We start from the raw sequence: 26,094 nt of genomic DNA on the forward strand, positions 1-26,094 counted from the left end.
AGATAAACACACATGCATGCTCGCATTTTCTGAGGTCATCACTCAATATGCCGGAACATATTTGTTTTCTTAACAGAAGCTTGTGAAAGGATGTTTTAAATGGAAATATTGAGAGCAGATATTTATTTACACACCCTCATATTATTCCAAACCTTTTTATTTATTTACTTATTTATTTACAGAAGTAAACAACCTTTGGTTGAACTTTATTTTAAGGTATCCTTGTTACAGTATAATTATACATTTGATTACTGAGCAATATAAATCAACTACATGTACTTACTATATGGTTAGGATTTAGCTTAGGGTTACTTGCATGTAATTATGCCTAATTTATTGTTTTTATAATAGTAAGAACATACAAAGTGTAACAAGGACATCTTAAAATATAGTGTTACCCAAACTTTTATCATTCTTGACTATGAGTGTCATTGTCTAGAACACTAAAGCTATAAATAAATAACAGCAGCATGCTGGCTTGTAACATTTGTATTTATTTACTTACTTTTTGATGTATGGTAAAACTGTACAATGGAATATATATATTCCCTATATATTTATATAAATATAAACAAGTTAATTTCCCATGAGAGCAATATTTAACAACGGCTCTGTGTAGTAACAGCTGCTCTATGTGTCATCACACACCTGATGGAATCGGCTTTACTGACGAGATGCGCATTAACGATCGGCCGATCGTGATCGGAGCAACCCTATTTAACATTGCTATAAACATAAACTTTTACAACATTTATCAATCTTAGTTAATGTTTTAAATACACTAATACAATTGTAACATTATATAAATGAATGTAAAAATATAAATTATATATAAATACATGTAAATGTAAAAATACATTTACTTATGAGTTGATATATTATGAACAAACATATGTAAATTAACAATGAACAGTAGTATATTTCTAAATAATATTACTACTACTAATGATATTATTATAACATTTATGAATCTTTTTTTTTTTCATTATACATAATTGATAGCCGAGTTGTTAACCATTAAAAAGGATACATTTACACTCTTCCTGCCATTTACAAATATGACAATTCCTGTTAAGTTACCTAATGGGACAGTAAAGTGTCTATTTAATGTAAGTATTTTTCACCTAGTGTTTACTGTGTATTCAAACATACTACTCACTTGATGTACTTTTTGAATGCTGTTTAGTAGGGAAATGAATATATATGATTGTGTTGTTTGTTTTATTATCGTTTTCCAGGATCCCTGTGTTTTGTACCAGCTTATCTGGTATCTTAGGAGAGCCCATTGAAGGAAATCAAGGTGAGGATGTGGTAATTGCACGTTAATGAAGTGGTGTGGCGTAGTGGTGATGAGCAGATCTAGAGGAGGACGGCTGCATGGGAATTACCGCCTTAGTCCTCCAGCACAGGGAGAACAGTGAATTAATCTCCAGTCTCGCCCATTCAATGAGTCCCCAGAGCTTGCTTAATTAACCTAATAAAAATACTAATAGAACCATTTCCAAAGGTAAATTTAATTTACTTGTCAGCGTTGTACATCAATAGGGATAAGGACGGGTGGGCACTTGTGTCTCGGCGAGCGTCCACACCGGCCCCTAATAAATACCAACTCGTTTACATCCACATTTGATTATGCCTGCTGTCAGTGGCCACAGTTAAATTATGATGAAAAGAGGGGCTGAGCGCAGAATTACCATGACCAAAGATTAACACAATATTTGTCTAGGAGGAGGATAGGATGTCTTTCTCTCTCTGCCACTCCTCCACCCTTGATGATGTGATTGCTTACCTCAGCCATGAAAGGTGTCAACTACTAAAATAAATTGCATTAAAACAGATAGCTGTATTTTGTCATCAAATGGGGCTTAAGCAAATGCAGTTCATATGGAACAGTCATTAAAAGAAAAAAAAAAAGACGTACTGGCGGGAACTTTGTGACGATGTACCTCGGATGTACTACCAAGAGCCATTAAGCCCATCTCATTACTGCCCTCCCAATGACTGTGTAATGACCTGCAATCATTTGTAAGTGAATAACTATTAAAAGCCCTGGCAGCTGGGAGAATGCTTTTAAAGTCAAATTAAAACACATGGGAGGTAGCCTCTTCCCTGCATAATATGTATCTATAGACGCATAACAGGCTCCCCTTGCGTTTCTCACTACCAAGGATATTTCATCTCCAAAGAGACAGGAAGATAAAGAGGGACTGGAATTTAAAGAAGGGTCTCATCGACATGTTCTTGTTTTAGGTGCTTTTATTGAATATTATAGTCTTTGGCATGATTGTGCCCTCCAATGATGGGCTTTTGCATTGTGTGTGTGTGTGTGTAAGCCTTTAAGGATGTGCATAGACACAGCTGTGGTCCTCGGAGTGAGCAGACCCTCACTAGTGCATTGTTCGGTCGCTTCCATGCGTGAAGGGGACCAATCAGAGGCTTTTATTTTCCTAAGTTGCTCTGTGAATAGATAGAAGTCAAGAGACTTTTATATACTGTGCATGACTTTTAACTTTCTCAAAAAGGTTCAGTCCTCCTGGTTTAAGATTCTGAGTTGAACAGAGACAAAAACAGTTCTGAGAGGAGGTATTGATCAGTAGTCATGTGGTATATAATACATGTTTTTACAAATCTATTCAGATGATGAAGAACAACACATTTCTGGTTGACAGAAGTGGTTACGCACTCTTAAAGAACGACCTTGTACTATGTGCTTAACCTCTTTTACAGACTTCTGGAAACCACTTGTGTTCAATAATATGCCCCAGATAGGTGAAGGCCTGTCTCATATAGATAACTTTTTAATTCCAAAGGGAGTGACACATCCTCTGTTATTTTTTTAAGATTTATTAAATTTTTATTTTTTTTAAGAAGAAATTTGTTCTTCTGTATGTTTGAAGAAAACTTTTCACCTTGACTAATTTCTTCTCTCAAATTAATGTTTTATCTGTCCTGGTTCTATATATTGATGTAATTTTTTATAAATTATTTAATATTTTATTTGATCATACGGTGTTGTTATTATTATGTAACACACACACACACACACACACACACACATATAATACACAATCAAAATCTTAAATTCTAATAATTATTTCTATTTTAATTTATAGTAAAATAAATAACCTAGTTTGAAAGCCTAAAACATTGTAATATATATCCTTGATGTTATTGCTTACCTTACCCCGAGGCATGATTGGTGTAAAGCTACACTTGCTATATTAAAAAACAAAATGAACAGCTTTATGAGTTGACTTCAGTCACAGGTCATGTTACTACTTAATTCTGAAATACAGTGTGTGGACTGACTGTTGAGTGCTGGTTTTGGTCCATTACTTTGGGGTTTGAGGTGAGTGATGAACTCAGAGATGTTGTAATCATCACCCACCACAAGGTGGACAATTGTGTGTGTGTGTGCGCGCGCGTTTGTGCCTGTTTTGGACCAGGACAAGGTTGAGAGATTTTGATGAAGAGCTTGTGAAAGTGTCTTATAGATTACATATACATATAATAGATTACATATATATATATATATATATATATATATATATATATATATATATATATATCAGGATTTAACAATTTAAGTCTTTAACACTTTGCTTTGACCTATATTGCAAACGTTGACAAGACAAGAAGCAGCAACGCTCTTTCTCAACTTTAAATTCCACCTCATTTCCCAGTCTGATCAAGATTTCTCTTTGAGGACTTTCTCCTGTATCTGAACGGCACCACAGAGGACAGAAAGACAGGAAAGAGACGAGAAGAGAAAGCAGGAGGAGGAAAGAGAATGTTCTGGTTTTGGTGTCACTGGGGTCTACGTGCTTTTTATATGTCCCAGTAGAGAAGAGAGATGAAGAATGTAAAGGAGTAGGTAGGGACAGAGGGAGAGAGAGAGATAGAGGGATTCTCAGGAGGGGGATCTAAGGCTGTGTCCGCCACCTTAAGCCACCCTCCTCCTGTTGGTTTTAATTCACATCCACGGGAATCTAGATCCGCTTCCCTACTACACAGAGCTAGCTTGTCTGTTGAATCAGTTCTCCAGGGATGTGTGTATTTGTGTGTATGTTTGTGTCGGTCAAGTTTTGACTGTATTGTGGAGAAGATGGTAAACCCTGCAATCACCTGCATTGTGGGGGGCAGTCAGTGTTCCCTGAGGAAGATGGTTTAATAAATATGCATATTCCTATAAATATACATATACAAATATTCCATATTGAAAATAAAAATATGAAAAAAATATTTGTTTGAAAGGTTTGGGGTACATTGATTATTACCCTGGATTTATGGGTAGTGCTTGAATTTTATTTTATATTTTATTTTATATAAGGATATTTATGCGGCTAGAAATGTAATGTTAGAATTTTTACTCAGTGTAATGCATAATAATAATAATAATAATAATGCAAATTAGTTTTAAGGTTTTGGTGTGAAGACAATCATCATGTAAATATATGTGTGGTACTTTTATTTTATTTTTTTATTTTTTTATTTTTTTACAGTTAGAAATGTAATGCTTTGAAACCTTATTAAGCATGATGTTGCATGTTCAATAATAATAATAATAATAATAATGGTTATTATTATGCATTGGTAGTGTGTGAATGTAATGGGAATTTTTATTTGCCATTAACCATGCTACATGTGTGTGATTTTATACCTTTATCGCAGATTTTTTGGCTTGTTTCTCTCTTCATATCTCTCTCTCTGTTGTTGCCGCATATACATAGCAATGACCTGGCGCTCACTATGCAGACACCATGCTGTGAATTCCATCTAACCAGAGAAACAAGAGGAAATTGTTATGCAAATGAAAATGCACTGGCTATTCTAGAAAGGATGTAATGTTTGTATGTGTGTGATTGTATTTGTGTGCTTATATGTTAGAGTAATTCAGGGAGTAAAATAAATCCAGAGAGAGCAAATCTGCCAGGATTGTATTTCAAAAGCATTCTCATTCAACATGGATAGTGTGCACAAGAAATAAGCATATATATTTCCTGGCATGAGCATTTTCAAAGCAACAGTCACATTTGTAATCTCTGTATAATGCACAACTTTACCATTATTAGTGACAGTCTCTGATAGAGCTGGTTGGCTGGAACTTAAAGGTGAAGTGTGTCATTTCTGCACCATTAGCATCACCAAGCAGGATTGTAAAAATAATATTTTGAAACTTTCTTTTTTTTTCAGCAAGGACTCATTAAATTGATCATCAAAAAAAAAAAAAAAAAAAAAAGAGATGAAAGTTCTGCTTTGCCATCACAGGAAAAAAAATACATTTGGAAATGTACAAATATTTGACAAGATTACTTTCTTTCAAAAACATTTGAAAAATTCTTACAAAACTATTGAACAGTAGTGTATATTATATTAGTATAGAGTATGTAGCGTCCAGACTTCCTTTGTATTTTCATAGGAAGCTTCAGGCTTTAGGATTTCAGCACCTCAGCACAAACTCCACCCTCAGTGATTCAGCGAAGCAGGATAGAGGTTTTTCTCTCGGGTGGGTGAAGTGATTGTTCCTCAGTTTGAGTGTTTATAGGCAGAAGGATGTAGTCCTCAGTGTTACTGCCTAATAAAAAAGCTTGCATGCTGTGTGATTAAATAACAGGGATGGCAGTAAAGAGAAAAGACATAATGATGGTTACATGCAGGTCAGTTACAATTTAATTGTCATTGCACTTCATTGCGAAACGTATCAATTCGCTGCTGCTTAGCTGAGCAGAAAACAATGCTTTAGCACATAGAGGGAGTCCTGCTGACTGCCTGTCAATTTACCCAGTCTCATCCTCGTTTTATTTGTCTCCTCTCTTAAAAAAACAAACATTGTTCTTCCGAGGAAGCCAAAACCACTGGTCACTTTGTTTGTTACGCCACTGTGTTAAATCTTACTTTTTATGATAACTTGATATAATGTGTGCTGTATGTCCTAGATAGACTTGAAATGTATAAATTATTTAGAGTAGACTTCTCTGATTAGGGCTTTTGGAATAACAATGCAATGTTTTTGCTCTGGTTCCATTGACACTTAACAGATTTTTTTTTCTTTTTTTTTTTCTGTTGACATATTTTGTTTTTGTGGCTTTAAATTGCATCAGGTTGCATCAGGGTTAGCCATACTAAGAGCCATGCTGATTTCTTTTTGGGTCTGTCCAAATCCTTTTATGAGTGGGTCTCTCAATGGCACAATCCACACTCGCCCCAAAGAACATAATATACTGGTCGAGCCTGCACACTCCAAACAGTCTCCCCGCTGAGCTAGTTTTAAGTCCATAAGTCTTAGTCAAATGTCACGACATGACTGATGCATTTTTAAAAAGCGAGCCGCTTGAGACTATCAAAGTGTGGGCTTGTTAGGGCTCCCTCTGCCTGTCCGGTTCCTCTGAAGTCTGTTCGGACCACTTGTGTTTACGTTTCTCAGCTCTTCGCTTGTGACAATCCACATATGGTCATTTATCAAAGATCTGCGCTTCACAAGAAACTGCTTTTGCGGAGCTGTCAGGCTAGTGATATCTCTGAAGACTTTATTGTTCAAACTTGTCAGAATTCCCATCAGACTTGCGATCGCAGCCAGCCGTGTAGTACCCTCTTCCATCTCTAGCCCAATGATTTGTGTTCAGATGAAAAACCCAAACCATCCCAATAAAGTTTTGGCAAGGACGGGTCGGTTTAATTGGCAGGCAATTGACGCGCCAATAGACTGTCATCCTGGGGGTCAAGAGTAATTTATTGAGATGCTAACTGCCTTTTTTTTTTGGGCCGCCGTTCCATATTGAAATTCCCATCCAGACTGTATTACATGAGAAGATGATGACTTAATCCCCTGTTAATTAGAATAACATTTCCAGCAGCTGAGGCTTAGCTGTTAATGCAAGGGCTGTGGGCCGCGCAGGAGAGGCCAGCCGGCTGGATCTGCGGCCCCAGAGTGAGAAGCTTGGCCTGGGCTCAGAGATCCAGGCAGCGGGGGCAACTCTCCACACCTCCAGTGGATGAATGGTGGAAAGCTGTTAAATCCGCAGTTGATGACTCTCTCGTCAGCTAATAAGCTCATGTTTATTGGCAAGCTCTGTCCATCAGTGGCCTATTTTCAGCAGCAAATGGAAATATGTATTAGAAACACAGAATCCTCATATGGTAGCACAATTTTTTTTTATAAGCTCATTTTCCATCTTCACAGAATTTGATTACAGGTGTTTTTTGAAAATAAAAAAAATTGTTAATTGAACTTCGACCTCTACCAGAAAAAAAAAAGATAATTCTGACTGACAGTGATGCTGATTGGTCAAAACTGTTTCTTCTGTGTGTAATGTAACATAGTGAATACTGTACAAAATAGTTTACGTAACAATATTTTTTTCAATAGTTTTTTTTTCAGTCAACAGTTCAGTCAATCTATTACAAATTATTTTTTTATTATCATGATGAAAATTGATATGAAAAGTGATTCATGTCATTTTTTTTAGACATTTCAAAAAAAAAAAAAAAATAACATTTGAACATATTTTTAAAAACTTTTTTTTTTCTAATACTTTTGAGAAATTGCTTTTTTAAAATAGATATTTCTACTTTAATCTCATAATCTTTCCTCATGTACTATTTCAAAATTCCAAAATTTTTCTTGAGAACTGCATATTTCAAGATTTAGATCTTAGGTTTTTAGTGTGTTGTCAGACTTTTAAACCCCACTTGAAATAGACACACACAGTTATATTTACCGTTAATGCCTGCTTAAATGTATTCATTTATTTTAATGCATGCATGCTTTTTTGTTTCTTTTTTTTTTCAGGGTACTTTTAAAGTGATTTGCTGCCAGCTTTACCCTTGGCCGGAGTGAAGTAGTGAAACCGGAAGTGACAGTGCCAGGTTTGCCCTCTTCTGTTTCTATCCTAGTATTAATCCAGCAGCCCCTCTACTCTTTTAAGAAAGACCTCATTACCAGCCTCATTGATTGTGCTTCCTGCATCAACAACCACAGCTTCTTCTACCACACCAGCTGAGAGAGAGAGAGAGAGGGAGGCTTAGCCCAGTGCATCTGTGTGTCCTGCATTATGGGTAGGGAGGTAAGCAGTAGGCAGGAGGTTTATGGTGCTGTAATTGGTAGTTAGTGTGATATTTGTAAGACAAATAGAGCTATATGTGAGATTCCTCCTCTCTCTCTCCTCTCTAGTCTTTACAGCCACCAAAGGGCCTCATTATAGCCCACCGCAGCCCAGGCCTCACTGCTCCGCATACACACACGAGGAGCAGGAAGTTGTGTGTGACAGTGTGGCTGCCAGGACTGATAGATGATACAGTAAGTGTGGTATTCATTGAGAGAGGACCCTGACGGTCGGGGAATGAAACAGCTCTTCATTAGATTGCAACCTGGTGGACGTTTTACACTCATGCTGTGCGCGGCGGGACTGACCGAGTTTACTGTGGTCACTCATGCATATGCAAGGTTCTGAATTAACTTTTTTACAAGGCCTGCCAGTGGTGTGCAAATCTGGGAAATAACCATCTATCACTGTGTTGTTATTGTTAACTAAAACGTAAAAGGTTTGCTTTTACTTTATTTTTTCATTAAAAAAAAAATTAAAATGCTGCGTTGGCAAATAATTGAAATTAAAGTACTAAAATTACTAAAACTAATATATATATATATATATATATATATATATATATATATATATATATATATATATATATATATAAATTAATTCAAATGACAAAAGTAAATTTCAAAATTACCTATTTCTTTGTTGAAAAATATACAATTTAAATTGAAAATATGAAAAATATAAAAATTATTACTAAATATTATAACAGTATATCAATAATACAAAAAATATACAGTAACGCAGTAACACTATTTAGTGTTTTTGTTAAAATGTTAAAATATAATATTTATATATAAACAAAAAAATGATGAAGGCCAATTATTAAAACTTAAACTAACGTTAAAATAAAAACTGAATATACTGTATATATTAGGGGTGTAACGATACGCGTATTCGTATTGAACCGTTCGGTACGACGCTTTCGGTTCGGTACGCGGTACGCATTATGTATACCGAACGGTTCGTTGGAGTAATTAATTATATTTGAAAAAAAAAAAAAAAAGAGAGAGAAAGAAATATAATGATATCCGTTCAACAAGGTAGCCCAATAACCCAAACAACGTAACAGGCAACGCCCCTGACACTCCCGAAGAAGAAAAAAACACCATCTTATATGTTTATGTTAGGCTACTCAGCAGGCGCTCGCTCACTCAGTACACGCTGAAGGCTCGTTGCAAAATAGCCAATGCGTTTAACAGACTAGAAATGAGAAGATCCTCCAATAACCAACAGGTCTGGTGTTTGGGTGCACTTTGGATTCCCTTTAAGCTATAATGGTGATGGCAAGAGAGTGGTGGATAAATAAACAACGGTATGTCGCATCTGCAACATGACAGGGTACACCAGCGGGATTACAAAAAAAAAAAAAACCGCGGGAATATCTGGGATATATGCGTCAGTACTATCTGGGAAAAGACGAAAAAAAGGAGAAACATGCACGCAGCAAACTATCCCTGCAGCATTTAGACACTATAGCTTACAGGGAATCCAACCCAAACACCAGACCTGTTGGTTATTTTAGGATCTTATATTTCTGGTCTGTTAAATGCATTAGACATTTTGCAACGAGCCTTCAGCGCGTGCTGAGTGAGCGAGCGCCTTAGGGGCCGTTCACATATCGTGCCTAAAAACGCATGGAAAACGCTAAGCGCGTCTTTCTCCTGAGGCGTCTGTCTTTGCTAAGCAACAATGACGTGCTCTCTCCATGAGACGCGGAAATTTCAGCGAAGGATAAATGGATTTGCAGCTCTAAAAATCGCTTGCAGTAGCTCTGCTACTGAATTTATTTCAAAATTGCAATCCATATACAACTATGATCAGCTGTTCCTTCATCTTGGCTGAGCTCTCAACGTTGTTACGGGAAAGGATGAAGCTGATTGGTTGGTTCTTGTCACATGACCCGCGGTGCGCTTGCGGCATTCTGAAAAGTTGAGATGTTTTTACATTTTGCTGTATCTAAAACGTATCGAACTGAACCGAACCGAACCGTGACATCAGTGTATCGTATCGAACCGAACCGTGAATTTTGTGAACCGTTACACCCCTAGTATATATATATATATATATATATATATATATATATATATATATATATATATATATATATATATATTATCTAATTATAAATAATACTATAATAATATATAAATAATACTAAAATGACACTGGTCTAACATGAATGTGTAGTGAACTGCTTGTTCCTGACACTTGATAAATATTCAGTATTTGTTGCATGAAAATGAACTGCAAGGAGGTGCAGTTAGCAGTGAGAACACACTTTCATTCATCCTCTCGGAACCGGCTGCTGTTTATTCGTGAATGCGTGCTCGTGTGCGCGCCTCTCCCCTCCTTTAAAGGAACTGGAGTGGGCCACAGGGTAGATACCTACTGAAATCACGGCTTGTTCTTCAGCTGTTGGCTACCAAGTGTGAACACGCTTCAACTCTGGAGAGAGAAGAATGAAAAAGAAAAAGAGAATTAGAGAACCAAAGCATCTGAAACTTTATACACACACATATATATGTGTAAACACAAGCCTCTGTTCTGTTGTACAATTAACTGTGACACTGTAAAAGAGTAAACGATCTGAGAGGAGTAAATAAGGTGTTTTTTTTTTTGTTTTTGTTTTCTTTTCATTAAAAACATCATCAGCACTCAGTCCCTTCCCTGTACGCCAGCATTCCGGATTCGTATTCCTGGATGCACAAACAGTGTGTAATTATCCCAGCCTCCCTGCTGTCCGTCTCTCTCTCTCTCTCTCTCTCTCTTATTCGGTCTCTACATATCCCACACCGAAGAGACCGAGACCCAAGATGATTCTCTCTCTTTCGCTGTCGCTGTCACACAAGAGGAAAAGAGCTCCTCTCTTCATTACAGAAGGACCTGATCCAACTTGAAAGATGCAGCCATTATTCTTGACTGTCTGGACTCCCCCCTCTCTTCCCTGTCACAGGCTTATTGTTTGGCCTCCTGGGGTTGCATTTTAAATCTGCACTGTCGCTCTGGCCCACAGAACGAGGGCTTCATCGACTACTCGTAATGTCTGCATGCTGTTAGAGGAAATTCTGGGGGAAAAAAAATTGTAAATAGCTTTATGCAAAAATAATGAAATTTGCTTCATAATGCAGGAGTGATGCATGAATGTGTTTACAGTGCAGAGGTGTGACGCAAAGGACTGTTATGCCAAATTCACATAATAATAACAACAAATGATAACATTTGCACATTATTATTATTTTTTTTTATTATCTTGAAGACTTAACTTGAAGAAACTGTTGGATTGATAGGTTACCACATTATTTTTATTTATTTATTTATTTATTCATTCATTCTTTTTAAGCATTATATGTCAGCTGTGGTCATTTCACACGAGTAAAGGGAGTAGGGCTTCAGTGTTGATCAGTCTATTTTATGTACATTTTAATGGTTCATAAATCTTACTAATATTAGTGCAGCCAAAATTCTTCATGGTTTATGATGTTGACTCTTTCAAATATGTGTTTACTGGAACTATGAACCAGAAAACTAAAGTAAAACCCGTACTACTTATGACTGGTTTTGTGGTCCATGATAATAGTAGCAGTAGTAGTAGTAGTAGATTTAGTAGTGTTTTTGTTTCTTTCTTTTTTAAATGTATATTATAATTACAGTTATAATTAGTTCCATTCTTTTATGTAAATGTTGCTGAATTTTTCAATAACATGTTTTCCAAATAGGCTGCAGTAACACCCATATTATTGTCCATTTATTTAATTTTTATTTTTTTTCCTTCAGGACAGCAAGTGAGTGTTGCAGTTCATTTGAAACGATTGTCACTGGAATTGGTTTTGCAAGGCGCTGAGAGAGTGATGGCCCGAGTCATTATGTCTCTGCCCGCTTAGCATGCTGGTAATTAGGGACGGAGAGAGAGGGAGAGCGAGGGAAAGAGAAAACGAGAGGAGAGGCTGCCACTCTGGTTCACAAGGGTGAAAGAGACTTTATTAAGAGTCAGAGACAGATCACAACTGCTAAGTGACCCACCAAGGTCAGGATCAAGGGCAGGCTTTGTAATTAGTATGCTTTTCTAGGAGGGAGGCTACAGTGCCATTGTTCTGCCACAATCAAATTAACCCCTCCACTGTGGACCCAGTATCACGACCTCAGGGCCTGGATGGCTTCTTCTGACAGAATAGCAGTGATACAAGAGAATATGTAGTCTGACTCAGTAATCCAGTGGCACTTCCAAATTTCAGAATTTATGCATTTATCTGTGACTAGGGTATAAGTCTTACTAGACCAGTATTTCCTCATTTTCCCGTCATTGAGGCTCAGGCAGCTCTTCACTTAGACCAAGCCACAATGTTCCATTCATCTAATATTACACCATGTCGTAACTAGACAAAATGGAATAAAAATCTGGCAACAAGCTAGTTTTTCTGCCACATATCTACAAAATGTAGTCACAAAATCGGTCACAAATCACAGCCAATCCGAAGATCATGTGGGCAGGCTTTTTCTTGCACTTCTGTCTTGCAGGTAGAAAGAAATAGATAAGTGCATGAAATAAACCATTTTAACATTATTCATAGTACATACTCGGTGATTAAATCTTTGTCATGGATTTTTGTATATGTATATATATAGAGAGTTCACAGTTAAAATTTTCTTGCTTCCATCAAGTTATTATCAAGATCTGAGGAAAATTATTCATTGCCTTTTTCATTATGACTGTTAACGTCACACAAAATGATATTCATTCTCAGATTAAACCATTTTAATATACAAAACACAATCAGTAACTAAGCTGTCAGCTACAAAGTTGCAGAAATAGAAATCATTCTAAAAATAGAATTCCTTGTCGCTCATCATGTTTTGAAGTGGCGACTGGTTAGAACAAAAACTGAAAAGATGAAATCGAAAATATACCTTTTGCCGCATGTTGCGGCATTGTGTCTGGTTACAAAAGTTTCTGTACCTCAGTATATTTTTTTATGGGAGTCGGTAGGTTGGTCTTCATTCTGACATCATTTTGTAGCAAAAATTCTTGTCTCAAAACCATCATTTACCAAATTAATCACACAAGCCAGGGTCCTAAAAATGCTTCAGATTGTGGAGAGTTAAAGTGATCATTATTACGATCAACTAATACCGATCAGTACTGTCAGAGAAAGAGACTGACCTTGTAGTTTCTGCTCTATTTAATAAGACACTTGAGTCTGTTTGTCTACAGTTGAGTGGATAGTTGCAAAGAAACTTTCTAGGAAGACCTAAGAGCAAATATATTTATAAATGAAACCCAGATGAGATGTTTAACAAAAGTGCTCAAACTAATTTGCACTCTCTGAATGGTGGAATTTAAATACCACCGAAGCTCAAGTATGAAATATCACCCACAAACAAATTCTCTGTCATTTGGACACGTTTTAATGAGAAGTTATGGCACACAGACACCAAAGACACAAGTTTAACAAAGCAAAATCTGAATCCAAGTACCACCTGGAACCTGCTTAAGGACCCCCTGGGGTGCATGTATGCTTGGTTGGGAATCACTTGACTGTTTTTGTTTGTTCTTGCTCTACAAAATTGTTGGATTGTTTCTTTTTCATTGGTTCTCGTGACTTTACTTTGTACTTTTGATTTTTTAACATTCATTCTAACAAGTTTCCAGCGAGTTTGTATGTGCAACCATAAACGTAAAAAAAAAATGACATAAAAAAAACTTGCCAGAACTTTATCATAAAGAACACGGTAGAAACATTACATTTTACAGATTTAACTTCAATTTACAGTAAAATATATGTGTGGTGTGAAGTTCCCTGTTCTTGTAGAATTGGGTAAATTATTCAAACTTGATAGTAGTCATCCTTGGTATGAACGGCTCTTGAGAGAGGAAGAGAGTGCTAGGAGTGGTTTGCGGGGATTATGGGTAGAGAGACTTTCCATAGGTAAGCATGCGTGGTTAGCCGAGAGATTTGAGCCATAAACCCATCAATTACATATTTACATTCTTGTTTTCAGTCTTTCTCTCTCTTTCACAGTAGACCACAATATGATATTTCATCGCGAGCATCTCTTTCTGCACCTTCTGTGTCATAAACTATCACACTTCAAGATGAATTAGATACATCAGCTACGGCACAATCGACACGGCGAATGGCAGGGATATGAACCCAAGACGCCAGCAGTGTTACTGCAACCCTGACAGCAGATACCCATCTTCACTCAGCTGCGTCCTCCCCTCTCACACACACACACACACCCTGCATTAAAACCCTCCGTTCTCTCCCTCCAGCATCCTTCCCATTAATTCTCTCCCTTTCAGCCACTTGCGTTTGTCTGATTTAACAAGATAAGATTTGAGAGCTGATGTTGGCTGTTCTTAATGTACCATAGGGTCCACAATGGGAGCTGCACCCCAGCTTCTGAGAGAGGCATAAATCGGCTATTCAGGGGGAACGGGGTAAAAAAGAGAATTAGATATGCAGCATAACAATTTTACAGCCCCAGTCTCAGAAATTGAAATAGTGGAGATTAATGTATCATACATTATACACTGTCCATCAAAAGCTCTAATATACTGAGCAGGCTTGCATAACAAGAATAAGATTTTCTAAGAAGTACTCCTAAGGCCAGCCTGACCTCGGTAATTGATTCGGATCTCTACGCTCCTGTCGAGCAGTCTAACCAGAAAGCTCCTGAGGAAAAAATAATCTGCTATTGTACAATTGTGATTTAGATCATTGCAGATAATTCAGGGCCATTGACTGCAGATATGGGAGAATGTGAACTTGAAAGTAAAATCGTATAGAATAGATGAAATATGTGAGTTAAAATGTTGCTGTTAATGGTTAATTGGCTGTTTGGTTTGACTTTTTGTTATGTTTTCAACTTTGGGGTTTGACACTGTCCTGATTGTTAAGTTGTTAAGTTTTGTGAGTTGTTAGTTTTTAAGATTAGGATGACATTTATTCTGTATGATATGACATTTATTCTGTATGATGCTTATCAGTGTCATCTGATTTTGCTCCTCCATGTAACACTATATATTACTACACTTTTCGTAGTGCATTTTTATTAGTTACGTTAATATGTCGTCCCCTTGGAATTATAAGGTTCTATCTGCGTTCTGAGCAGTTTTGAGATATTGAGCTTCAAAGTTTTTGCATTACATATAGGAAAATGTATATGGGGAACAAGTTTCTTTCAAACACGAAAATAACGGACCCTAAATGTATTCTAAATATACAATATCAAAATCCTATCGAATTTGTAAATGGGGATTTTTGGAATGAGTCAAATGCAGATAGAACCTTCTAATTCTAAAAAAAAAACACTTTTCACTTAGAATTATAAGGTTCTATCTGCCAAAACATTATTTGAACATTGAATACAAACTTAATGTTGTAGCAATGTCTCAAAATGTGTTAGAAAGTAAAATTGTATCCTTTCTATGACATTTATTTTATATTTTTAGCATTTTCATGTATTTAGGACATTTCAAATTAAGCAAGGTAGGTCTAAATATTTTGTTGAGTGCAGATGTTAATTTTAGTAACAATTTGGTGGGTAATTAAACACATTATTGCAGAAATTGTTAATTTAATCTTTCTTTTGTTTAGACAGAAGAAAAACTGCAAAAAAAAAAAAAGAAAAAAGACATGTTTCAGCAAATTAATTCATAAAGTTTAATAATCATTGAAAAATGATTCACTGACTATATATACATCACAAAAAAATGACTATTATACTCTCTGTGACTCATTTTTTTCAAACACAGACTTTATCTGAGACACTTCTCCCGTTTCTTCTTTTCTGAGTAGACCCCAGGTCTTTAATTTGTAAACCGTTAGGTGCAGTCACTGGTTTGTCTGGTAAGACCCTAGGCCCTGCTGCATCTACCTTGTCACCTGCCTGGAGAAAAAAAATACATGTGAAAAAATTCATATTTAAACACAATATTTATATTATATATATTTAGCATGGTATCCCATTGAGTAGCTACACAGTCTACAATCATTCTTAAATCGTTTTAATACTGAGGTAACTGCTTTAACGATCTTTCACTTGTTCACATAATGATCATAACTTACTGTAAACAAACTATTTTGAGTAGGATAGGTTCGTTAGTTTTTTTTTTTTTTTTTTTTTTTTTTAATCTTAGTGCTTGCCTCTTAATATCAGGAACTATAAAGCTAGCGCTGCTGGCTAGTGTGGTGTCTAACTATGAAAACAATCTTATCAGCAAGACCTAAAAAAATAAAGAGTGAACTTGCCTGGAATTCGAGCTGCGGTCCTTGACAAGATCGTCAATAAAATTGTAGATCTTCAGGTTTCTTAAAAACGTTGTTTCGTGCCATAATCCTAACACTGCGATCTAAAGCCGGTGACACGACATATAAAGTTGATCCTGATTGGTCCTCTTCTGTGCATTCGAAGTGCTGATTGGCTCACGCAGATAGAACCTTATAGAGCCAAGTTAGAGTTGGTCTTTGTAGATAGAACCTTTTTGTTTTTTCAATAAAAAGTCCCTAAATGTACACAACTTCAAAAAACCATCACATAATGTAAATAAGTTGTCACAGAATAAGAATATGTGAATAACTCAATTTTGACAAAAATGTCAGATAGAACCTTATAATTCCAAGGGGACGATGTGTCATTGCTTGTTTGTAGCTAATAAGAGTGTTTGCTTGTTATTTTATTAGGTTCAATCAATTGCATTATTTAATCACTATTATTTGGGTAACAGGGATGTATGCCATTCTGAATTAAATAAATTCAGAATTCAGAATTTGAATTAAAATTTAATTTGATTTGAAATTGCAAACAGGATGCAGAATTGGCGTTTGAATTTTATGGATGTAGAAAATAAAATGAACAGAAATTAAAATATGTATGTTATGTTATATAAGTAATATAAGTTATGTCGATCATTGCAAAAGAGCACTTCCATTCCCAGAATGCATTATATGTGTTGAATTCCTAATCACGGTATCTGTTCAACTCAGTAAATTTAAGTCTATGGATTAGTGAAATGTTTAAAGGAACATTTCACCAAAATAAACATTCTGTCACAGACTTTATTCCATGTAAAATAAAATGTTTTTGGCAAAATGTTAGCCTCGGTCATCATTCATATTCATTGCATGTGATGAAAGTGATTATTGACTGAATCTGACAGTTCTAAGCATACTATAACATCTATTGTGTTATACATAAAGTCATAAAGGTTTGGAACAACATGAGGGTGGACAAAACCGAATTTTGGGGACAAAGAATTATTTTAATATCTGTTCTAAAACAAATAAAAATCAGTGGCTGAACAGTGAAGATGTGTTGCACAAAATATGAATCAGGTCAGAGAGGACAACACAATGGCATCTATAATATATATATATATATATATATATATATATATATATATATATATATATATATATATATATATATATATATATATATATATATATATATATATATATTTATATATATATATATATATATATATATATATATATATATATATTTTTTTTTTTTTATTATTATTTTTTATTATTTTTTTTTTTATAGTTGCTCATCATAAATGTTTATTGATCATACTTAACCATACCTCTTTAGACTCCCACCCTGCTGCTGCTTGTATCTGTTTGGCAATCTGTCTGTCTGTCTTTTTCTGAGTGTTTGAGATCACTGATTGGTGAGCCCCTGGTTTTGATTAAGTCAACTTTGAAATCAGCTTTGAAATCAGACAGCAGACACATATCTGAGGGCATCATATACAGAGGTAAAGAAGAAGCTTACAGAAAAGGATCAAGTTTCTACAGTAGCTTAATCAAAATTTATTCAGTGATAACATGAAAATGAATCACAATGTCTGCTTTAGAGTTATTTACCATTATGTCTAATTTCATATTTTATTCTTGAGTTTTATACATTGTTGCTTTTTGATTTTCAGAGATGGTTATCTAAATGATTCATGACTATATTCTGAATTTGTGCCAATATGTTTACTAGTGTAATATATTTTAAAATGTTGTTAATTCCTGTAATGAGAAAGCTTAATTTTAAGCAGCCACTACTCCAGTCTTCAGTGTCATGGTCCTTCAGAAATCATTCACATATGCTAATTTGGTGCTCACGCTTTGCTGATTTGATTTATAAATTGATTTGTTGGAAGATTGGATGTTAAATAACCTGCGCTGCAATTGGTAAATGTTATAGCCTATTATTTTAGTCGTAACAAACTTTTTCGAGCTGTTTGGATATTTTACGTTTTTGCTTCTAATTTTATTCGTTTTGAATTAAAATGCTTATTTTTTTTTTCCATTTTGTATTTTTTGACAATGAAACAATGAAACAAAATATAAAATACAATTTCTGCATCAGTTGCACCATTACTGCTAATAACCTAGTAGCTTACAGTAGGTCTGCCGTGAATGGTTTATAAGTTATCATTAAAAGTCAATTCCCCTACAGAGAAAGTGAATGGGATTTCTTCTTCCGGGAACTCAACCATTGCTCTCTACTGTCATCCTGGCTATTGTTACATCATCGCTACCATTGTTACATTATTAATGCTACACGATTGCTAGCACTTTTAAATCCATTATGATTTTTCCAGCCACTCCACCATTTCCACTGTTACTCACATTGAGGATATTTTTTTTATTTTTTTTTTATTTTTACACTCCATTATAACATAAGCATCACCACCTTTACACCCATTATCATTATAACACTTCTGGGACTATTGATTTGTCATCACATATTACGTCACATAAATATCCCGCTGTGTCTTTCTTATTAAGACTAATACCAAGCCCATCAAATTGGTCATTTTAACATAATGTTCGTATTTGTGAAATTTGTCAGGTTAGTAAGCATAACCACTTTTATCCTGGATGAAAAGGAAATGAGAGTTTATGTAATGTAACAATGGCACAGATAATCTCCTCCATAATTTCCCCTGTCGTTGGTCATATCTTGCACATGGTGCCTCAGAGATGAGGAGATAAAACTGCTTCATTTCTCTAGGTAAAAGGAGGAGGGGTCCACTTCATCCTGGGGGGGGGGGGGACTGCGATCCTAGCATCTTTGCCCCTCCTCTAAAGCTGACAGTTACCGCTCTCACTCCTGTCCCTCACCTCCCCTCGAGCATCCGTCTGTATCACACAAACAGTAGGAAACAGTTGATTTTCATTTGCTGTTGCCGGGCAATGCGACGTGATGTCTTAACACTTGTAAATGAACACTCCTCCTCCCTCTAATCTGTCACTTTAATGTGCCATAGATTTTATTTCTGACGTTGCAAAATCACATTCTTAATAACAATAATCAACTGCCTGTGTTGTTTTTTCCCGCAGAAATTAAATCCTGACACAGAGAGCAGGACTAATAAAAGATGTAGCTGGAGGAAAAAGGAATAAATAAATATGACGAATCACGGGGGCTGGGAATTTGTATTCAGATGCGAGAGACAATTACACAAAGAGTCAGAATGTATCAGGCTCTCTGCAGATCTGTAATAGCTGTGCTGCGGGCCTGCTTGTTTCTTGCTTAAATGGAGTGCATTGGGTATGGTGTGGTGTGATTTACATTGTCCAAAATAGTCAAGCCTGATAATAAACACATAAATTCATGCGTACACATGCAGGTTTAGGATTAAATATAGGATGCATTTTTTTTTTTTTTTTTTTTTTATGTACTGCATATTTACAGTACATTACAATACAGAATACTAGCGCAAATTATTATTTGTTCTTTTTAATACAATACATCAATAATTTACAATTCCTAAAACTTTGAAGTTTAAATTAGACTTTAAATCCCAACATTTTGACTGTGGTTTAGAACCTGAACCCTGTACTTTTGTAATAGGAATATTCTTTTATTCACTTCTCTTCTTAACTGCTCTGTGTATTGATTGGGTTTGTTTGGGCAATTTTATTTAAAAAAAAAATGTGCTTAATGATAAGGGAGTTATTGAGATTATGTAAGTAGCAATATATTCGGTTAGATGCAAAATTGTAACTGCCAGCTGGTTGAGTGACCATCTCAGCCACCAGAGGGCACTCCTTCTGGGGCATTGTTTGTCTGTCCTGGACTTAATTCCCCATAACCTCTTGCACCGATTATTGTTTCATTACTGCAAGCTGTTTGTCATTTACCTATTAGCTTCACCTGATATATACCTCGTTCCTTGGTTGTGTCAGTATTGCGTTCTGTTACCTTGTGTTCTCTGTTCTTTGTTTTGCGGCTTCCTTTGTGCATTACCTTTTGTATGTTTTATTCTGCTTTTGCCTGTGTCCAGTACTGTTTTTTTTTAACTCTTCAATAAAAACTGCAATTGGATCTTCCTGTTTGAGAGCACTCAGTGACAGAATACTGACTCCACTATGGATCCATCAGTTAGGCTGTGTTTTATCTGGTTTGGACTATGGATATCCAGGTTTCTCCTCTTGTCACGAAGAAGGAGCGAATGGCTCGACATCAGGCTTTGATGTCTCTGCATCAGCAAGAAATGGAGGTAGGAGCTTTTGCACAGACTGTTAGGACTTTTGCAGCGGGTTGGAATATAATGATGGAACACTCAAGGATTTTTTTAATGTATGCCTGGTTGACCCTATGTCCCAGTGGGAGAGGGAGAGTCAAGGGATCCTGGACTTCTGGGGTTTTGTCAGCTGTCTCCATCACTGAACTCCGTGGGCAACACCAGGTCTATCAGAACCCTTCCAAAGGGAATTTCCCACAAGCTTAAGCCCTTTGACTCCCAGTGTGAAGCGAAGGTCTAGAAGAAGGAGGTCCACTCGTGAAGATGAAGTCCACTCCAGTCAATCCAGAGCCCATGTAGACTGTTCCAGAGTCTCATCACAAAATGGCCATCATGGACGTCACTACTGTGTTACCAATCATCGTGAATGTTGCTTTTGAGGACACTCGGCTGTTCCATAGGTACTTGGGCTGATATCTAGTTTGGTGGATCCACCACTGATTTCGGCCAGAGCAGCTGCTGTCACAAGGGCCCCAACATTGGTTGTTACAGAAACTGTTCCTTCTTCAGAGTCCACTCCAGAACCTGATCCATTATGGCAAGCCCTCTGAGTCCACTCCAGAACCAGTTTCAGTTTGGGAGCTCTCAGAGACCACTCCAGAGCAGAGAGGATTGGCATGGCTCAGTACAGCACAGCATGGCTCAGCTCAGCTCAGTTTGCATTTCCACTGCAGTTTAGTATCGTTTTAAAGTGGGCAGGATTATTCATGTCACTATAGTTGCACCGCCTCTACTGCCGCGACTCACGAAAAACGTTTTTCATTCTGCATCACCCCATCAGTCTCTTGCTGGATTCGCTCCTCTGCTATCACTGAGAGGAACATCTGTACTTCCACAACAGACAATGAAACCAACACTTTTTGGTTGTTAAAAAAGGTGAGTTCGTTCAAAAGAGTCCACTTCAGAGCTGACTCCAGTCCGGGAGCTCTCAGACTCCACTCCAGAGACAGCTCCAGTCCAGGACCCTTCCGAATCCACTCAAAAGCTCGCTCCAGTTCAGGACCCCTCAGGGTCCACTCAAAAGTCTGCTCCAGTCCGGGAGCCCTCCGAGTCCACTCAAGTGCCTGCTCCAATCTGGGAGCCTTCAGAGTCCACTCCAGAGCTTGTTCTCATCAGCGAGCCCTCAGAGTCCTTTCATGAACAAGCTCCAATCCGGAACCCTCAGAATCCACTCCAGAGCCCACTCCAGTCCGGGAATCTACTTTGGATTCCATACATGTTTATGAGTTCACTCACAAGCTTGTTCTAGTCCAGGAGTCTGCATTGGAGTTCACTGCAGAACCTCTAGAGGTGGTGGCATCCACTGCAGAACCTCCAGAGATGGCGCCGGTGATTATTTCAGCTCCTCTAAAGGCATGGGCAACCATTTACAAACAATGAACTCTGTGCTCACCCTGTTATGGCCACTGTTAACCTCTCTGTGCTTTCTTTTTCAGTCTTGCCTAATCCACCTTGGTGGTGTAATGCCTTGTTTACTTTACGTTGGTGGATATCTGCTCTGCTGTCATGGTCATTGTCTCTGCTGTAAGTTTTGCTCCTATTTGCTCTGCTGGTCACCTGCTCAACACAGATGGCTGCCTGCTCTGCTGGCTCTGACATGGTGGTTTCCTGCCCTGCTGGCCCCACTCTGCTAGGGCTGGGTACCGAACTTCGATGCCTTTATGGTATCGAATGAAAAACTTTGATACTATGAGTATCGAAAAATGATTTATCTTTCGGTTCCAAAAGCCAAGCGGCTGTGTCTGTGTGAGCTTGTAGCATACGTGCATGAAAGGACCTAAATTCGCCGTGATTGGCTGTCCACCACTACGTGACGGGGAGGTTTTCTGATGATACTTGCAGTCACACAAGTTTTGTGTTTAATGTATTTGTGTTGATGTTTATATGGATTTTAAAACATATGGTATCGAAAAAAGTATCATTAGGAACCGGTATCGAAACTGAGGTATCGAAATTGGCACCGGATCGAAAGATTTTGAACAATACCCAGCCCTACTCTGGCCCCCTGACGTGTCAGCTTGGCCCTAGCCTCCTTGTTTGCCTCTAGCTCCAGGTTGTCTTCCGCCACACGTGCCTGACCCATCGTCCCCACCCTTGGTCTAGCTCAATTCCACCTCCCTCCTGGACCAATTTGACTATTTATGGACCGTCAGGAATCTGCTCCTTTTGCTAGCTGTTTGTCATTTACCTTAGCTTCACCTGATACATATCTTGTTTAATGTGTCCTTGGTTGCATCAGTATTGTGTTTTGCTTCCTTGTGTTTTCTATTCTTTGTTTTGTGGCTTACTTTGTGGATTACCTTTTATATGTTTTTTTTTTCTGCTTTCTGCTTTTGGGGGTTGACATTTCAATAAAAGCTGCAATTAGATTTTCCAGTTTGAAAGCATTCCGTGACAGGTATTGTCTGACTAAGTTGAAAGTAGGGCTGGGACTTTAACGCGTTAATTGAGATTAATTAATTACACAAAAAAATAACGTGTTAACTAAGATTAATTAATTACAGAAAAAAAAATTCCTGCATTTTTAATAACTTATTTTTGCACCGCGGAACGTTTCTCACTGGATGAGTTTCGGCGGACCGATTATCCTGGAGCACCAACTAGCGTTCGCATATCCCGCAGCACATAGAGCCTCAAGTATCACCTCAACGCAAAACAGCTAGCGTGGACTTTACACTTTATGTTGAACTATGTACTATTTTGTTGGTGCAACTGGCAGTTTATGTTTAACTCTTTATTGTTTTGGCCAAGGTTATTGAGAGTTGGACTTAGTATGTTATGGCCTCTGAAGCAACAGAGAGATTTCTTCAGTTTTCTAATAGTCAGTGTTTCCAATGTTCTGAATGTAATTGACAGTATTGTGTTTTACTTAAAAAACACTTTACAGAAGGTCCTATAAGCTTCCTGAATTTCTGAAATGTACTATTTCTAAATTGTTTCTAAATATGCTATTGCTACACTTAATAGCAAAAATTGCACTGGTCTGCTAGAATAAACAATATTTTGTTGCTTAAGCTTATGTATTCAGACATCATTCAATGGTATACTATAAATCCATGTGAAAAAAAATTACTTCTAACTGTTCTCAGGTCAAATATTTATATGCAATTAATTGCGATTAATTAATTACAAAGCCTCTAATTAATTAGATTAATTGTTTTAATCGAGTCCCGGCCCTAGTTGAAAGTAAAGATGCTGAAGAGACAATCACAGCCAATCAGAACATACTGATAATTAGGGTTCATATGTGCAGGACCAGTTAAATTTCTATGTGGGTACCGAAATTGACCAACAAAATATGCAAAATACTATATACTTCATTCATTGTATGTGCTTGTTGCTGGTTAACTGGACCAAAATCTGTTTTTATTTGGACCAAAATCTGAGTTATTTATTTATTTCAAATATTTTTCCTCCCCCCATATTTTCAGTGTGGTTTAGACTTTTGACATCTGAGTTTTTTTTTTTGTGTGTGTTATTAAAATAAAAATACAAAATAGTGTCTAATAATAGGATGAAGTGAAAAACTGAGATAAAGTAGTACTGTTTTTTGGCTGGTCATGTGATTTAGTAGTTGCATGATGTAACAATCACAGCAAATCAAACCATATATAGTGTATTATATACATGTGGGGCAGAATTCTGGACTAAGGAAATTTCTGCTTAACCAAATGCTACAGACAGTGCTTGTGCTTGTGGTTGCTATATAATAATAATAATGGAAATGTTTGTTGCTTTAAACAAAACTTATCTTTTTTGCCTAATTTGTTGTTTTTTCCTCTCTGAATAAAATTGAACCAGTGGACAAATAGGTCTCAATGCTTCTCGCATATGACCACAAGCTTGGGCATGTCAGCTGCCTATTCCTCTTCTCTCTAGATGACAGATACATCAGGTCTGGGTTCAGTTGAAGAACCCCAGGAGAGCAAGAGGAAGCTACTCTCATCCTGGCCCAGTGTTGAGAAGTGTTTTGCGGGGAGAGTTTCCAGCTCCACTGGGAACCAGCTGGTGGTTCTGCCCTGCGCTCTGGCCAAGCGAGAAGCTGTTGTCTCAGTCCTCCTTGAACCTCTCAAACTGAAGCCCACTACAAGAGCGAACATTTTCCATTGTCCAGTAACATCTCCTTAGGTCTCTGTCTTTGTCTGTTTCTCCACTAGTCAGAGTAAAATGGTGTAAGAGGAACTCAGAAGGCCGAGGACGAGATTAAAAAGCGAATTTGGGCGATAACACTCAGACTAGAAATGTAAGTCTTTGTTTTAGGGTTTATTATGAGCGCAGATGAAACACATGCATGCACACGCTCATACACGCAAGCTCATTGATGGAAGTACTGTATTTTTCATTATCAGACTCTGTATCATGCTGTGCCTCGCTCTGGTCTCCGTGTGTGTAGTTCAGGCCTGCATTATCTTGAGAGTAGATTTGCTCATATTTGCTGATGGCTTCTTTTTTAACAATGGTCCATCAGGCTGCTATCATCAAAGGTCCTGGTTTTAGGTTGAATGGCTGCATCTTGGGAGCACATTAGCCTGTGTGTGCATGACCTGGTTGTGTGGCTTTGATGTGCCTTTGTTCTCTGACCCATTTGAGTCTTGGCTGGGCTTGTGGTGTGCCTGTAAAATGAGGGTGGCAAAAAATCCATGGATCAGGGTGTAACCGTAGCCCTCTTTCAGCAGAGTCCAGTTAAAGAAGGGCCCCTTTATGGCTGGGTGTGGCAAGTTCATGCATGGAGGCAGATCATAAGCTAAAAAATAAATAAATACAAGTCATTTTTAAACAAATTATTTAAATTAGATGCATACCAAACTTTTTTAGTCATTTCTTATTGCATCGTGTTTATAGCATTTCAAAATTACACAATTCAGCTTGATGGACATTTATTACATAAATAAATGTGTGTACATAAGAATAAGTTGAGCAGAAGAATGGTGCACTTGTTAACACCTTGGAAAACAAAGTTACCTTACAGTATATTCTATAGTGTAAGAAATGTAAATACTTTAACTATATTTGTAATGTTATTGTAAAATGCTGTCAAAATTCTAAGTAAAAAACAACAACAACAACAACAACAAAAAAGTTAACACATTTTGGATTGATATAACATTAACATTGTCGCTTAATGAAATACACAGGTTTTAGTTGTAAAATCTTCACATCTTCACATTTTTATAGGTGAATTTCAAGCCACCTCATATGTGATTTTCTTTTTTTTTTTTTTTTTACTGTAAATTTAATGGGATATAATTAAAAAGTGTGTTTTTTTTTTATTATAAGCTTTGCTTAGAACTGATTGTCATGTCAAAACATTCTCTCCATTTCAAAGTGAATATTATAGTTGTTAATTAAAATCCTCTCCATATAGTACAAGGCTTAGCATTGTTTCATTTGCATCTGTCTGTAATTAACTTTCTTTGTGAAAGCTCAGGTAGTCTCAGGTTTGACATCAAATCTCCTCTCACT

The 26,094-nt window shown here is 36.8% G+C and overlaps 1 long non-coding RNA gene across 2 annotated transcripts in view; it reads left to right on the top strand.

Moving 5' to 3' along the window:
• LOC127970631 (uncharacterized) overlaps nucleotides 1–26,094 on the top strand; it is a 350,476-nt gene that overhangs the window by 93,632 nt on the left and 230,750 nt on the right. For both annotated transcript variants that reach the window (XR_008156642.1, XR_008156643.1), the window contains exon 3: nucleotides 7,790–7,866. This is a non-coding gene — a long non-coding RNA (uncharacterized LOC127970631). The remainder of the gene's footprint in view (nucleotides 1–7,789; nucleotides 7,867–26,094) is intronic.

This window comes from Carassius gibelio, chromosome B13 (genome assembly GCF_023724105.1).
Source record: "Carassius gibelio isolate Cgi1373 ecotype wild population from Czech Republic chromosome B13, carGib1.2-hapl.c, whole genome shotgun sequence".
NCBI classification, from domain to species: domain Eukaryota; kingdom Metazoa; phylum Chordata; class Actinopteri; order Cypriniformes; family Cyprinidae; genus Carassius; species Carassius gibelio.